The 17,468-nt window shown below is 43.7% G+C and overlaps 1 long non-coding RNA gene across 2 annotated transcripts in view; it reads right to left on the bottom strand.

Moving 5' to 3' along the window:
- LOC141085621 (uncharacterized) overlaps positions 1–17,468 on the bottom strand; it is a 384,296-nt gene that overhangs the window by 353,737 nt on the left and 13,091 nt on the right. The window lies entirely within an intron of this gene.

Raw genomic sequence — 17,468 nt, 5'->3', positions numbered from 1 at the left:
GTGCAATCCATACTGGGCCTAACACCGTCTGAGCCAGCCTCCTGAGACATATATTTTGAATGTGTACGCTATCCATACATGTTATCTGGGGATACGGTACCCTTTCTAACCTTTGTGCAATCACGTGCAATCCATACTGGGCCTAACACCGTCTGAGCCTGCCTCCTGAGACATATATTTTGAATGTGTACGCTATCCATACATGTTATCTGGGGATACGGTACCCTTTCTAACCTTTGTGCAATCACGTGCAATCCATACTGGGCCTAACACCGTCTGAGCCTGCCTCCTGAGACATATATTTTGAATGTGTACGCTATCCATACATGTTATCTGGGGATACGGTACCCTTTCTAACCTTTGTGCAATCACGTGCAATCCATACTGGGCCTAACACCATCTGAGCCTGCCTCCTGAGACATATATTTTGAATGTGTACGCTATCCATACATGTTATCTGGGGTTACGGTACCCTTTCTAACCTTTGTGCAATCACGTGCAATCCATACTGGGCCTAACACCGTCTGAGCCAGCCTCCTGAGACATATATTTTGAATGTGTACGCTATCCATACATGTTATCTGGGGATACGGTACCCTTTCTAACCTTTGTGCAATCACGTGCAATCCATACTGGGCCTAACACCGTCTGAGCCTGCCTCCTGAGACATATATTTTGAATGTGTACGCTATCCATACATGTTATCTGGGGATACGGTACCCTTTCTAACCTTTGTGCAATCACGTGCAATCCATACTGGGCCTAACACCGTCTGAGCCTGCCTCCTGAGACATATATTTTGAATGTGTACGCTATCCATACATGTTATCTGGGGATACGGTACCCTTTCTAACCTTTGTGCAATCACGTGCAATCCATACTGGGCCTAACACCGTCTGAGCCTGCCTCCTGAGACATATATTTTGAATGTGTACGCTATCCATACATGTTATCTGGGGATACGGTACCCTTTCTAACCTTTGTGCAATCACGTGCAATCCATACTGGGCCTAACACCGTCTGAGCCTGCCTCCTGAGACATATATTTTGAATGTGTACGCTATCCATACATGTTATCTGGGGATACGGTACCCTTTCTAATCTTTGTGCAATCACGTGCAATCCATACTGGGCCTAACACCGTCTGAGCCTGCCTCCTGAGACATATCTTTTGAATGTGTACGCTATCCATACATGTTATCTGGGGATACGGTACCCTTTCTAACCTTTGTGCAATCACGTGCAATCCATACTGGGCCTAACACCGTCTGAGCCTGCCTCCTGAGACATATATTTTGAATGTGTACGCTATCCATACATGTTATCTGGGGATACGGTACCCTTTCTAACCTTTGTGCAATCACGTGCAATCCATACTGGGCCTAACACCGTCTGAGCCTGCCTCCTGAGACATATATTTTGAATGTGTTCGCTATCCATACATGTTATCTGGGGATACGGTACCCTTTCTATCCTTTGTGCAATCACGTGCAATCCATACTGGGCCTAACACCGTCTGAGCCTGCCTCCTGAGACATATATTTTGAATGTGTACGCTATCCATACATGTTATCTGGGGATACGGTACCCTTTCTAACCTTTGTGCAATCACGTGCAATCCATACTGGGCCTAACACCATCTGAGCCTGCCTCCTGAGACATATATTTTGAATGTGTACGCTATCCATACATGTTATCTGGGGATACGGTACCCTTTCTAACCTTTGTGCAATCACGTGCAATCCATACTGGGCCTAACACCGTCTGAGCCTGCCTCCTGAGACATATATTTTGAATGTGTACGCTATCCATACATGTTATCTGGGGATACGGTACCCTTTCTAACCTTTGTGCAATCACGTGCAATCCATACTGGGCCTAACACCGTCTGAGCCTGCCTCCTGAGACATATATTTTGAATGTGTACGCTATCCATACATGTTATCTGGGGATACGGTACCCTTTCTAACCTTTGTGCAATCACGTGCAATCCATACTGGGCCTAACACCGTCTGAGCCTGCCTCCTGAGACATATATTTTGAATGTGTACGCTATCCATACATGTTATCTGGGGATACGGTACCCTTTCTAACCTTTGTGCAATCACGTGCAATCCATACTGGGCCTAACACCGTCTGAGCCAGCCTCCTGAGACATATATTTTGAATGTGTACGCTATCCATACATGTTATCTGGGGATACGGTACCATTTCTAACCTTTGTGCAATCACGTGCAATCCATACTGGGCCTAACACCGTCTGAGCCTGCCTCCTGAGACATATATTTTGAATGTGTACGCTATCCATACATGTTATCTGGGGATACGGTACCCTTTCTAACCTTTGTGCAATCACGTGCAATCCATACTGGGCCTAACACCGTCTGAGCCTGCCTCCTGAGACATATATTTTGAATGTGTACGCTATCCAAACAAGTTATCTGGGGATACGGTACCCTTTCTAACCTTTGTGCAATCACGTGCAATCCATACTGGGCCTAACACCATCTGAGCCTGCCTCCTGAGACATATATTTTGAATGTGTACGCTATCCATACATGTTATCTGGGGATACGGTACCCTTTCTAACCTTTGTGCAATCACGTGCAATCCATACTGGGCCTAACACCGTCTGAGCCTGCCTCCTGAGACATATATTTTGAATGTGTACGCTATCCATACATGTTATCTGGGGATACGGTACCCTTTCTAACCTTTGTGCAATCACGTGCAATCCATACTGGGCCTAACACCGTCTGAGCCTGCCTCCTGAGACATATATTTTGAATGTGTACGCTATCCATACATGTTATCTGGGGATACGGTACCCTTTCTAACCTTTGTGCAATCACGTGCAATCCATACTGGGCCTAACACCGTCTGAGCCTGCCTCCTGAGACATATATTTTGAATGTGTACGCTATCCATACATGTTATCTGGGGATACGGTACCCTTTCTAATCTTTGTGCAATCACGTGCAATCCATACTGGGCCTAACACCGTCTGAGCCTGCCTCCTGAGACATATCTTTTGAATGTGTACGCTATCCATACATGTTATCTGGGGATACGGTACCCTTTCTAACCTTTGTGCAATCACGTGCAATCCATACTGGGCCTAACACCGTCTGAGCCTGCCTCCTGAGACATATATTTTGAATGTGTACGCTATCCATACATGTTATCTGGGGATACGGTACCCTTTCTAACCTTTGTGCAATCACGTGCAATCCATACTGGGCCTAACACCGTCTGAGCCTGCCTCCTGAGACATATATTTTGAATGTGTTCGCTATCCATACATGTTATCTGGGGATACGGTACCCTTTCTATCCTTTGTGCAATCACGTGCAATCCATACTGGGCCTAACACCGTCTGAGCCTGCCTCCTGAGACATATATTTTGAATGTGTACGCTATCCATACATGTTATCTGGGGATACGGTACCCTTTCTAACCTTTGTGCAATCACGTGCAATCCATACTGGGCCTAACACCATCTGAGCCTGCCTCCTGAGACATATATTTTGAATGTGTACGCTATCCATACATGTTATCTGGGGATACGGTACCCTTTCTAACCTTTGTGCAATCACGTGCAATCCATACTGGGCCTAACACCGTCTGAGCCTGCCTCCTGAGACATATATTTTGAATGTGTACGCTATCCATACATGTTATCTGGGGATACGGTACCCTTTCTAACCTTTGTGCTATCACGTGCAATCCATGCTGGGCCTAACACCGTTTGAGCCTGCCTCCTGATGTATAGACATATATTTTGAATGTGTACACTATCCATACATGTTATCTGGGGATACGGTACCCTTTCTCACCTTTGTGCAATCACGTGCAATCCATACTGGGCCTAACACCATCTGAGAATGATAGATGGGGCCCACCATACACTGGAACATTCCAAAGGTGGACATCAGACACTGGAGCAGCATTTACAGGGCCCATTATACACTAGAGCATTAGAAATGGGGCCCATTATGTTTGGAGCATTATTTGGGCCCATAAGACAGTAGAGCTTCATCCATGGGGACCAACATATACTGTAGCATTATGTGGAGCTCATCATATACTGTTTCAAACATTATATTGGACCAATGATTCTGTATGGAGAAATAGATGGGCCTCGTCATGAGATGTAAAAAGTGAGGTATTTTTCATTGTACTATACCGCTATTTCTCTGCCGTATCGGAGCATGATGAGTTGTGGTATGTGTTAAAGGGGCCCTCTTTCGCCCAGGGCACATGAAAGCCTGGAGCCAGCCCTCCCCCCCCCACAGTCTGTAGCCAAATAACCCCCTTTTTTCAGTGCGTAACTTGTATTATGAAGTTAATTAAGGTTGACAAGCTTAAGTAAGAAGAATTGATGCTTTTGGCATTCAAATGGGCACTGTTGGTGTGTTTCCTGTCCTCCTCTCACTGCCGACTTTTATTCCCCATTGACTTACATTGGGTTTCGTGTTTCGGGACGACCCCGACTTTTCCCTATAATCGGACGATCTTGCTCGACCCGACTTTTGGAAAAGTCGGGTTTCACGAAACGAAACGCGACCCTAAAAACCAAAAGTTGCTCAACTCTAATGACGACACTCAAAAGTCTTCCATCCATAGATTCTGTCAGTTGCTTGATCTGTTTACGATCAACATTGCGTGCAGCAGCCACAACAGCCTCCCAGACACTGTTCCGAGAGGTGTACTGTTTTCCCTCCCTGTAGATCTCACATTTTATGAGGGACCACAGGTTTTCTATGGGGTTCAAATCAGGTGAACAAGGGGGCCATGTCATTATTTTTTCTTCTTTTAGACCTTTACTGGCCAGCCATGCTATGGAGTATTTGGATGCATGTGATGGAGCATTGTCCTGCATGAAAATCATGTTTTTCTTGAACGATACCGACTTCTTCCTGTACCACTGCTTGAAGAACGTATCGCAGTAGATCTGAGAGTTGAGCTTCACTCCTTCCTCAACCCGAAAAGGTCCCACAAGTTCATCTTTGATGATACCAGCCCATACCAGTATCCCACCTCCACCTTGCTGGCATCTGGGTAGGAGTGGAGCTCTCTGCCCCTTACTGATCCAGCCTCGGGTCCATCCATCTGGCCCATCAAGAGTCACTCTCATTTCATCAGTCCATAAAACCTTAGACAAATCAGTCTTAAGATATTTCTTGGCCCAGTCTTGATGTTTTATGTTATGTTTCTTGTTCAAAGGTGGTCATTTTTCAGCCTTCCTTATCTTGGCCATGTCCCTGAGTGTGGCACACCTTGTGCTTTTTGATACTCCAGTTATGTTGCAGCTCTGAAATATGGCAAAACTGGAGGCAAATGGCATCTTGGCAGCTTGACGCTTGATTTTCCCCATTTCATGGGCAGTTATTTTGTGCCTTTTTTTATCAACACGCTTCTTGCGACCCTGTTAGCTATTTGCCATGAAACGCTTGATTATTCGGTGATCACGCTTCAAAAGTTTGGCAATTTCAAGACTGCTGCATCCCTCTGCAAGACATCTCACAATTTTTGATTTTTCAGAGTCCGTCAAATCTTTCTTCTGACCTATTTTGCCAAAGGAAAGGAAGTTGCCTAATAATTAAGCACACCTTATATAGGGTGTTGATGTCATTAGACCACACCCCTCCTCATTACAGAGATGCAAATCACCTGATTTACATATTTGGCAGTGGGCTTTCAAGCCTATACAGCTTGCAGTAAACATGTGTAAAAAAGGATGATGTGATCAAAATACTCATTTGCCTAATAATTCTGCACACAGTGTAATCTATGGAGCAGGATATGAGGGTATTATCTATAGAGCATCTTATGGGGCATCTTATGGGGGCATAATATGTGGAGCATCTTATGGGGGCATAATCTATGGAGCATCTTATGGGGCCATAAGCTTTATGGAGCATTATATGGGGCATATTATTCTATGGAGCATCTTATGGGGGCATTATTAACCTTTGTGCAGCATTATATGGGGTGTATTTTGTATGGATCATCTTATGGGGCCCATCATGAACTGTATGGAGCATTATATGGGGCTCCTGATTCAATATGGATATTCAAAAACATTTAACCTACTGATGTCTCATATAATTTTACTTTTATTTGTATCTATTTTTATTTTTAAAATTTACCAGTAGCGGCTGCATTTTCCACCCTAGACTTATACGCGAGTCAATAAGTTTTCCCAGTTTTTTGTGGCAAAATTAGGGGGGGTCGGCTTATACACGGGTCGGCTTATACGCGAGTTTATACCGTACATTTTCTTTGTGTAGCAGCAGATAAATGCACTTTTAATTCTTAGACAAATGTGGTGATTGTTGAAATTGTTTTCTACATTTAGTTACTCACCCATAGAGCATTATGTGCTTTATAGTAGATTTTGATGTAATATAACACTCCAAAAATAGTGAAAATGTTTCTGTATTCAGTTACTCAACCATAGAGTATTAAGTGCTCATTGGTATATTTCAATGTTATATAACAATCCATTGAAAGCATTGAAACTTTCTCTGGATTCAATTACTCACCCACAGAGTATTACATGCTTTGCAGAAAATTTCACTATTTTATAACACTCCAAAAAACACTAAAACTAAAACATTTTCCTGGATTCAATTACTCACTCAGAGAATTACAGTATGTGCTCTGTGGTACATTTTGGTTCTATATAACAATCCGAAAAGCGTTGAAACATTTTTCTGTATTCAATTTCTCTTCCATATACAGCTGATTGCTCTGTGGGGCATTTTGGTGTTATAAAGCAGTTTAAAAAAGAATTGAAATATTTTCTGTATTCATTTACTTATCCATAAAGTATTGCATGATTGTTAAAAAATACTTATTTTTGTATATTTACTTATTCTGGACTTGTCACCAGATGTGATACTCTAAAGAAAATATCTCAATGTTTCTTATAAAAAAATGTAGTGATTTATTGGATCTTCCACCAAAAAAGATCATTGCAGGAAAACAAAATAGATAAAATAGTTACATAATAATAATAATAATAATAATAATAATAATAATTATAATAATAAAAAATTTTTATTTCTATAGCGCCGACATATTCCGCAGCACTTTACATTTCATAGGGTACTTGTACAGACAATAGACATTACAGCATAGCAATAATCACATAGATCATAACAGATACCAAGAGGAATGAGGGCCATGCTTGCAAGCTTATAATATATGAGGAAAAAGGTAGACACAAAAGGTGGGTGATAACAATTGCCCTGATTGTATGGACCAGCCATAATGTTACGTGTGTAACAGTACAGACACAGAGGGCTAATGGATGCATAAAGCATGTGGGAACATGATGCAGGGAACCTGGTTATGGTAAAACTTTGGGCTGTGCCACACAGGGATAGATTAGTCTAGTCTAATGTGATGAGGCAGTAGGCCAGTCTGAATAAATGCGTTTTCAGGGCACGCTTAAAATTGTGGGGATTGGGGACTAATCATTTTGACCTGGGAAGTGCATTCCAAAGAATTGGCACAGCACGTGTATAGTCTTGGAGACAGGAGTGGGAGGTTCTGATTATTGAGGATGCTAACCTCAGGTCATCAGCAGAACGGAGGGCGCGGGTAGGGTGGTATACTGAAACAAGGGAGGAGATGTAGGGTGGTGCTGAGCCATGGAGAGCTTTATGGGTGAGGGTAATAAGTTTGTACTGGATTCTGGAGTGGATGGGCAACCAGTGTAATGACTGGCACAAGGTAGAGGCATCGGAGTAATGACTGGGGAGGAATATGATCCTGGCTGCAGCATTCAAGACATATTGGAGGGTAGTTTGGTAAGAGGGAGACCGATTAGATGGGGGTTGAAATAGTCAAGCCGAGAATGAATAAGAGAAACAGTAAGAATTTTTGCGGAGTCAAAAGTAAGAAAAGGTCGAATTCTAGAAATGTTTTTGAGGTGCAGATAACATGAGCGAGCCAGTGATCGGATGTGGGGGGGCAAAGGAAAGCTCGGAGTCAAGTATGACCCCAAGACAGCGGGCATGTTGCTGTGGAGTAATAGTGGAACCACAAACGGAAATGGCAATGTCAGGTATAGGTATATTAGTAGCAGGAGGAAACACAAGGCATTCAGTCTTTGACAGGTTCAGCTTCAGTTATAGTGAGGACATGATGTTAGACACAGCCTTTAGACAATCGCTGGTGTTTTCTAGAAAGGCAGGCGTGATGTCAGGAGAGGAAGCGTATAATTGGGAGTCATCAGCATAGAGATGGTACTGGAAACCAAATCTACTGATTGTTTGACCAATAGGGGCAGTGTACAAAAAGAAGAGGAGGGGGCCTAGGACTGATCCTTGAGGAACCACAACAGTAAGGGGAAGATGAGAGGAGGAGTAACCAGCAAAAGATACAGTAAAGGAGCGGTCAGAGAGATAGGAGGAGAGCCAGGAGAGAACGGAGTCCTTGAGGCCAATGGAACGGAGCATAGTGAGGAGGAGCTGGTGATCCACAGTGTCGAATGCTGCAGAGAGATCCAAGAGAATAAGCATGGAGTAATGGCCATTTGTTTTAGCTGTTAGTAGATCATTAGAGACTTTAGTGAGGGAAGTTTCAGTAGAGTGTAAAGAGCGGAAACCGGATTGGAGAGGGTTGAGAAGAGAGTTATCAAAGAGATAGCGGATAAGATGGGAGTGGACCAGGCATTCCAGGAGTTTAGAGATGAAGGGAAGATTAGAGACAGATCTATAGTTAGTGGCACATTTTTGGTCGAGGGATGGTTTTTTAAGCAGTAGATGTATGATGGCATGCTTAAATGAGGAGGAAAAGATACCAGAAGAGAGATAGGTTAAATATTTTAGTTAGTGAGGGGAGACAGCAGGGGAAAGGGACTGGAGGAGATGTGACGGAAATGGGTCACTGTTGCAAGTGGTTGGGCGAGAAGATGCAAGGAGCCTGCTTACTTCTTCTTCTGTGACTGGTTCAAAATCAGAGAGTGAGCTAGATGCACTGGGGGAGGGAGGACAGTGCATAGCATGAGGTGATTGGGAGATAATTTTCTATCGGATCTGGTCAATTTTTTCTTTGAAGTAATTGACCAGATCGTCAGCTCGAAGTTGAGGCCTGTACTCTTGGGTTGAGTAGAGAATGAAAAGTGTCAAAGAAACATTTAGGGTTATTGGCAGTGAGGTGATGAGCGTGTTGAAATAGGTTTGTTTTGAGAGGTGAAGGGCAGTGTTGTATGTTCTAAGCATAAACTTATAATGGATGAAATCTTCGTGTAGATTGGATTTTCTCCACAGACGTTCAGTGCACCTGGAGCAACGCTGCAGGAAACGTGTTTGCAGGGTGTGCCAGGGTTGTCGCCGTGTTGTGGTGTTCTATGTATGGGAGGTGCAAATTCATCCAGGGCACTTTGAAGTGTTTCATTGTAATGCTTCATTGCAGAATCAGGATATGAGAGGGAGGAGATAGGGGACAATGAAGACTGCAAGTTCTTCATAAGTTTCTGGGTGTTAATGACCTGTATGTTTCTATAAGTATGGACAGTGGGGTGACCTGAGCGGCCTGGCATGTTATGAATGGGTCACTGAGGAGGAACAACAAAAAGCTAAGTCCCAGAAAACCAGAGAGGTTGGTAACTATTCAGATTGCAGATCCCTGATCTTAACCACACAACTAACAGTAGCGGTGGAGCATTCCTACGATGTTCCTAGACGCCTCGTCACTGCCGGAGGACTGCATAAACCTAAAGCAAGAAAAGGGAAAACTAACTGCCCCAGAGCAGACCCCAAAGGAATAGACAGCCCTCACACATGTATTGACGGTGAAGCAAGATGAAAACACAAACACAGGCAGGAAAATAGGCTGAGCAAATGATGGGGCCCAACTAACTAGAAAGGACAGGAAAGGAAAGCCACTGTCTGCAATCTGCCAAAAAACCCTACCATAATAATGTCCAACACGTCTGATAGCAAAATTAACCCTGAAGTCACTAGACTTCTCCCACTATATCAGCACTCTGAAATATTCTGAAACAGAGCAAAAAGAGGCCAATCTAATAAGGGACAAGAGGCAAATTGTCAAATACAGATAAATAGGAGTGGAAGGTCAGCATAGCCCCAGCAGGGGCAAGCTGACCACAAAGGAAACTGAATTGACCAACAAGCGCAAGTGTGAACATTAGCAAAAAACAAACTTAGCATGAGAAGACTGGAAGAGAGCTGAAGTCCAAGACCTGAGAAGCAGACTGAATCACCAGCACCAGGATAGGGCGTCGGCTGTCTTATATCCAGACTGATACTCCAGAGATCCAATCATTATCCTCCTCATCAGGTGGCAGATCACTACCACTTAAACCAACCTAACTACCTCTTGTCACCACCAGAGGGAGAACAGAAGCAGAGCTCTCAACTGGTGGAACAGAAAATGAACTCATAACAGTACCCCCCCCTTGAGGAGGGGTCACCGAACGCTCATCCATGCCACCAGGCCGATCAGGATGGGCCCGGTGAAAAGCACAAACCAATTTATTGGCATGAATATCAGAGGCAGAGACACAAGAATTATCCTCCTGGCTATAACCCTTCCATTTGACCAAATACTGGAGTCTCCGTCTAACCAAACGAGAATCCAATATTTTCTCTACCTCATATTCCACATTGCCTTTAACCAATACAGGGTCAGGAGGTGCCGCCACAGGAACTACTGGCTCAACAAACCTCTTCAACAGTGACTTGTGAAATACGTTATGGATTTTGAACGTAACTGGAAGAGCCAATCGAAAGAAACAGGATTAAGAATCTCCAAAATCTTATAAGGTCCAATAAATCTGGGCTTAAATTTTGGAGATGCAACCTTCATAGGAATATTCTTAGACGACAACCAAACCATATCACCCACTTTAAACCGGGGACCAATGGTCCTATGCCGGTTGGAAAAACGCTGAGCCTTTTCCTGAGAGAGTGACAACTTATCCACCACTTGGTCCCATATCTGCTGCATTCTCACGACCACAGTGTCCACACCTGGGCAGGACGAAGATTCCACTTGCCCTGAAGAGAATCGAGGATGAAACCCAAAATTACAGAAAAAGGGTGACATCAAAGTGGCAGAACTAGCTCTTTTGTTCATCGCAAATTCGTCCAAGGGCAAAAATGAGAGCCAATCATCTTGATCAGCAGATATAAAACATCTTAAATAAGACTCCAGGGTCTGGTTTGTTCTCTCAGTCTGCCCATTGGTCTGGGGATGAAACGCGGTGGAGAAGGATAACTGAATTCCCAGATTGGAACAAAAGACTTTCCAGAATCTGGAAACAAACAGGACCCCTCTATCGGACACAATGTTCTCAGGAATCCCGTGTAACCGAACCACCTGTTGTAAAAACAAGGGCACCAACTCAGCGGTAGATGGCAACTTTGGGAGTGGTACAAGATGGCCCATCTTCAAAAATCTATCACAAATCACCCAGATAACAGTCATTCTCTGAGAGACAGGAAGATCAGAATTAAAATCCATTGAGATATGGGTCCATGGCCTCTTGGGCACCGGCAGGGGCATCAGCAACCCACTAGAATGAGAACAGGATTTAGACCGAGAACAAGTCCCACAGGACTGTGCAAAATTCCTGACATCATGAGATAAGGCAGGCCACCAAAACGACTGACTCACCAAACCTCTGGTACCAAAAATACCCGGATGACCAGCCAATGCGGAGCAATGGACGTCAGACATCACTCTCTTTCTCCACTGGTCAGAATCATTCAATCTTCCCATAGGGCAACTGTTATAAGCTCATTTTCTGCTCCACCAGCTGGGAGTTCTCCTTCCATTCTCCCTCTGGTAGTGACAGGAGGTAGTGAGGTTAGTTTAATTGGTAATGGTCTGCCACCTGACGTGGAGGATAGTGATTGGATCTCTGGAGTATCAGACTGGATATAAGACAGCCAACTCCCTATCCTGTTGCTGGTGATTCAGTCTGTTTCTCAGGTCTTGGACTTCAGTTCTGCTCCAGTCATCTCAAGCTAAGTTTGTTTTTGCTAATGTTCACACTTGCTCCTGTTGGTCAACTCAGTTTTTGTGTGGTCAGCCAGCCCGGCTGGGCTGTGCTGAATTTCCTCTCTTATTTTTCTGTATTTGCCAATTTGCCTTTTTGTCCTTTATTAGATTGGCCTCTTTTTGCTCTGTCTCAGAATATTCCAGAGTGCTGATATAGTGTGAGAAGTCTAGTGACTTCAGGGTTAATTTTGTTATCAGAAGCGTTGGACATTATTTTTGGTAGGGTTTTTTGGCAGATTGCAGACAGTATGCTTGCTTTCCTGTCCTTTCAAGTTAGTTTGGCCCCATCGTTTGCTCAGCCTATTTTTCTGCCTTTGTTTGTGTTTTCATCTTGCTTCACCGTCAATACATGTGTGAGGGCTGTCTTTCCTTTGGGGTCTGCTCTGGGGAGTTAGTTTTCCCTTTCCTTTCTTACTTTAGGCTTATTTAGCTCTCCGGTTGTGACGAGGCGTCCAGGACCACTGTAGGCACGCTCCACGACTGCTTCTAGTTGTGTGTTAAGATCAGGGCTCTGCAGTCTGCATAGTTACCAACTTCTCTGGTTTTCTGAGACTTAGGGTGTGTTGCTTTTTTCCTCCTCGGTGACCTATTCATAGCAGGCAATGCTCAGGTTTATCCTTCTGAAATTCCTCCAGGGCGCGTCTCAAATCGGGCGAAATGACAGAAAGAACTACCCCCTCACCTAGGATAGTAGGAGGCTCGGTCACATTAAGAGAATCAGCAAAGAAACTCCTAGAAAGGGCGTCTGCCTTAACATTCTTAGTGCCTGGAAGAAAAGAGACCTCAAAATTAAAACGCGTGAAAAACAAGGCCCATCTAGCCTGTCTAGGATTCAAGCATTTAGCTGACTCCAGATAAATCAGATTCTTGTGATCAGTGAGGACCACAAATTGATGTCTAGCTCCCTCCAACCAATGTCTCCACTCCTCAAATGCCCATTTCATGGCCAACAATTCCCAATTCCCCACGTCATAGTTGCGTTCAGATGGGGAAAACTTTCGAGAAAAGAAGGCACAGGGATTCATCTTAGAAGTCACAGGGTCTTTTTGGGACAAAACAGCTCCTGCACCAATCTCAGAAGCGTCTACCTCCACTTGAAATGGAAGTGAGACATCAGGTTGCCGTAAAACTGGAGCTGAAGAAAATCTCCGCTTAAGCTCCTGAAATGCTGAGACAGCCTCAGGAGACCAATTCAGAACATCAGCTCCCTTCTTGGTCAGATCAGTCAGTGGTTTGACAATACTAGAAAAATTACCTATAAATTTATGATAGAAATTAGCAAAACCCAAAAACTTCTGGAGAGCCTTCAAAGAAGTAGGCTGAACCCAATCATAAATGGCCTGTACCTTTGCCGGGTCCATTTAAATAGTCGATGGAGACAAGATAAATCCCAAAAATGAAATCCTCTGTACACCAAAGAGGCACTTCGATCCCTTAACAAACAGGGAATTCTCCCTCAAAATCCGGAACACAGTCCGGCCATGTTCCACATGGGAATCCCAATCACTAGAAAAGATCAAAATAGCATCCAGATAAATGATCAAAAACTTATCCACAAAGTCACGGAAAATATAATTCATAAAGGACTGGAAGACAGAAGGGGCATTAGTGAGGCCAAAAGGCATCACCATGTACTCAAAATGTCCCTCCGGAGTATTAAACGCCGTCTTCCATTCATCCCCGTGCTTGATGCGAATAAGATTATACGCCCCCTGAAGTCAAGCTTAGTAAACCAGCAGGCACTCTTAACTCTGGAGAATAAATCAGACATCAGAGGTAATGGGTACTGATAGTTAACCGTCATCTTGTTAAGGGAACGATAATCAATACATGGTCTTAATGAACCATCTTTCTTGGCCACAAAAAAAACCCAGCACCTAAAGGTGATGAGGATGGTCTAATATGACCCTTCTCCAATGACTCCTTAATGTAGGATCGCATAGCATCATGTTCGGGTACAGATAAGTTGAAAAGCCGACCCTTGGGAAATTTACACCCAGGCATCAAGTCAATTGCTCAGTAATAACTCCTATGAGGAGGCAAAGACGCAGACTTACTCTCACTAAATACATCAGAGAAATCAGCCAGATAATCAGGAATATCATGAGGCTGAGGAGAGGTGGAGAAAACAGGAGCGTCCCTAAGAACACACTGACAACCCCAACTCACCGCAGACACAGATTTCCAATCCAAAACTGGGTTATGAATTTGCAACCAGGGGAACCCCAGAACAATAGTATTGTGCAAATTATGCAGCACCAAAAATTTACAATTTTCTTGGTGGTTTGGGGCAACTCGCATTATCACCTGGGTCCAAAACTGAGGTTTATTCTCCGCCAAACAGTGGCATCAATACCCCTCAAAGGAATAGGCGTCTGCAGAGGCATCATGGACAAACCACAATGTTTAGCAAAGTCCAAATCCATCAGATTCAGAGCTTGCTCCTGAATCCACAAAAGTCTTTGTGGAAAATGTGGACAAGGAGCAGATCAGAGTAATTGCCAAAAGGAACTTAGGTTGTATACTGCCCGCAGCAAATGTGTGTGCAAAACGTTTCTCTCATTTAGGGCTGACAGAAATAGTATGAGAGGCGTCTCCATAGAAAAAACACAGCTTATTATGCCTTCTAAACTCCCGACGTTGTGCCCTAGACAAAACCCCATCACATTGCATAGGTTCAGACATTTGTTCAAAAGGTGGCAGCGCCTCCTGTGTAGTTTTACGTTCATGTAAACGCCAATCAACTTGAATGGCTTATAAAATAGAGCCATCCAGACCAGAAGGAACAGGAAATCACACCATAACATCTTTTACGGTCTCTGACAAACCTTTCCGAAAGAGAGCTACCAATGCACTATCATTCCATGTAGTAAGGACCGCCCACTTTTGGAATTTTTGACAGGACAACTCTGCAGGATCCTGACCCTGGTCTAATGCCAACAGGGTTCTTTAGCTTGATCAACGGCATTAGGTTCATCATACAATAACCCAAAGGCTTGAAAAATTGCATCCACATTAGTCAAAATAGGATTTTCAGGTGTCAGAGAAAACGCCCAATCCTGGGGATTGCCGCGCAGCAAGGAGATGACAATTTTAACCTGCTGCACAGAGCTCCCCGATGAATTAGGCTTCAAGGCATGAAATAATTTACAATTATTCTTAAAATTCAGAAATTTAGACCGATCCCCAGAAAACACATCAGGAGTAGGAATCTTAGGTTCAGCAGCATGTGACTAAATGAGGTAGGTGGAAATTCCCTGCACTTCAGCAGCACACGATCAGACAATTGCTTAATCTCATTAGGAAAAAAAAATCCTCCTACGGCCCCAGAAAAAAAAAGAGGAAAAAAATATACAAAAAAAAAAATTCTGACACTTTTTTTTTTCTTTTTCCCTTAAACAATCTTTCCCTGCTTTTGAGTACCCTAGAATCTGTGGTATGGCTGGTGATTCTGTTATGAATGGGTCACCGAGGAGGAACAACAAAAAGCTAAGTCCAAGAAAACCAGAGAGGTTGGTAACTATGCAGATTGCAGGCAGGCAGGAAAATAGGCTGAGCAAGCGATGGGGCCCAACTAAATAGAAAAGACAGGAAAGGAAAGCCACTGTCTGCAATCTGCCAAAAAACCCTACCAAAATATTGTCCAACACGTCTGATAGCAAAATTAACCCTAAAGTCACTAGACTTCTCCCACTATATCAGCACTCTGAAATATTCTGAAACAGAGCAAAAAGAGGCCAATCTAAAAAGGGACAAAAGGCAAATTGTCAAATACAGATAAATAGGAGTGGAAGTTCAGCATAGCCCCAGCAGGGGCAAGCTGACCACACAAGAAACTGAATTGACCAACAAGCGCAAGTGTGAACATTAGCAAAAAACAAACTTAGCTTGAGAAAACTGGAAGAGAGCTGAAGTCCAAGACCTGAGAAGCTGACTGAATCACCAGCACCAGGATAGGGCGTCGGTTGTCTTATATCCAGTCTGATACTCCAGAGATCCAATCGTTATCCTCCTCATCAGGTGGTAGATCACTACCACTTAAACCAACCTCACTACCTCCTGTCACCACCAGAAGGAGAATGGAAGGAGAACTCTCAACTGGTGGAGTAGAAAATGAGCTCATAACACTGGCAGTTCTTGATAGAGAATGAAAGAAGGTTGTGGTCAGAGAGCGGGAGAGGAGAGTTTGCAAAATCATCCACTGCACAAAGCCAAGAGAAGACCATGTCGAGGGCGTTTCCGTCTTCATGCGCTGAAGAATTAGTAAGCTGCTAAAGGCCAAACGAGGAGGTTAGAGATAAAATGTGAGTAGCAGATGGGGAGAGGGGAAGAGCAATGGGGATGTTGAAATCACCCTTGATGAGGGTAGGGATGTCACAGGAGAGAAAATGTGGAAGACAAATGGCAAAATGATCCAGGAACTGATGGGAGGGGCCAGGAGGATGATATACCACCACCACTCGCATGGAGATGGGGTGTAGAGTCTGACGGCACGGACCTCAAAAGAAGGGAAGACGAGTGAGGGTACTTGAGGTATAACCTGAAAGGTACATTTTGGTGATAGGAGCAGACCAACGCCTCCACCTGCTCTATTGTCTGATCTTCGGGTATGAGAGAAGTGTATTCCACCATATGAAAGAGCGGTAGTGTCTGACTGCTGGATCCAGGTTTCAGTAAGAGCCAGAAGGTTAAGAGAATTAGAAAGGAAGAAGTCATGAATGAAGGAGAGTTTGTTACACACTGAGCAAGAATTCCAAAGGGCACAATTAAGAGAGACAGATGGAATGCCTTAAATATTAATAAGATTAGAGGGGTTTCTGAGTGTAGCATTTGGGGGGTTTGACTTTTTTATAACATGGGGGACAAGGGTTGGGAGCAATGCCTCCTGCGACTAGGAGAAGGAGGATAAAAAGAGTGAGCAGATGGTTACGTGATTTGTGAGAGTGTCTCTTATGTTGGATGGTGGGACTGACTGGATCTGTGCAATTTAGCAATGTGAAAAGAGCGTGAGTGCTATACATAGGAGAGGAAAGGAGTGAGGGGCCGATATGGATGGAGTGTAGAGAGTTAATGCCAGGGCGGTGGATGTGTATGAATGTAGCGGCCAGGATATAAATTATACAGATGCATATGGTATATATTTGTTGTAATCCAAATTTACAGGGGAGAGATGTATATAAATGTCTTACCTGTCTCCTGCCCTGTCTAACTGTCTTGTTATAACTGCCTCATACTTTGATCAAATGTACTTTGATTAAATGTGCATAAATGTCCCCTGATCTCCTTTTTTTTGCTCTCTCTCTTCTCGTTAATCAAACTAAATTGAGACAGCAGGACCTAATAAATGTTGTGGTCAGATAAACAATTGTCCAGCACTACATGGATCATAAAGCACTTTGAAAAGTTTCTTGACCTCACAACATAAG

The sequence above is a fragment of the Dendrobates tinctorius genome, unplaced genomic scaffold (assembly GCF_039654945.1).
Source record: "Dendrobates tinctorius isolate UK_male_01 unplaced genomic scaffold, ASM3965494v1 ptg000028l, whole genome shotgun sequence".
NCBI lineage: Eukaryota > Metazoa > Chordata > Amphibia > Anura > Dendrobatidae > Dendrobates > Dendrobates tinctorius.
Note: the sequence above shows the minus strand (reverse complement) of the source record. Positions and strands in the feature narration are given on the sequence as shown.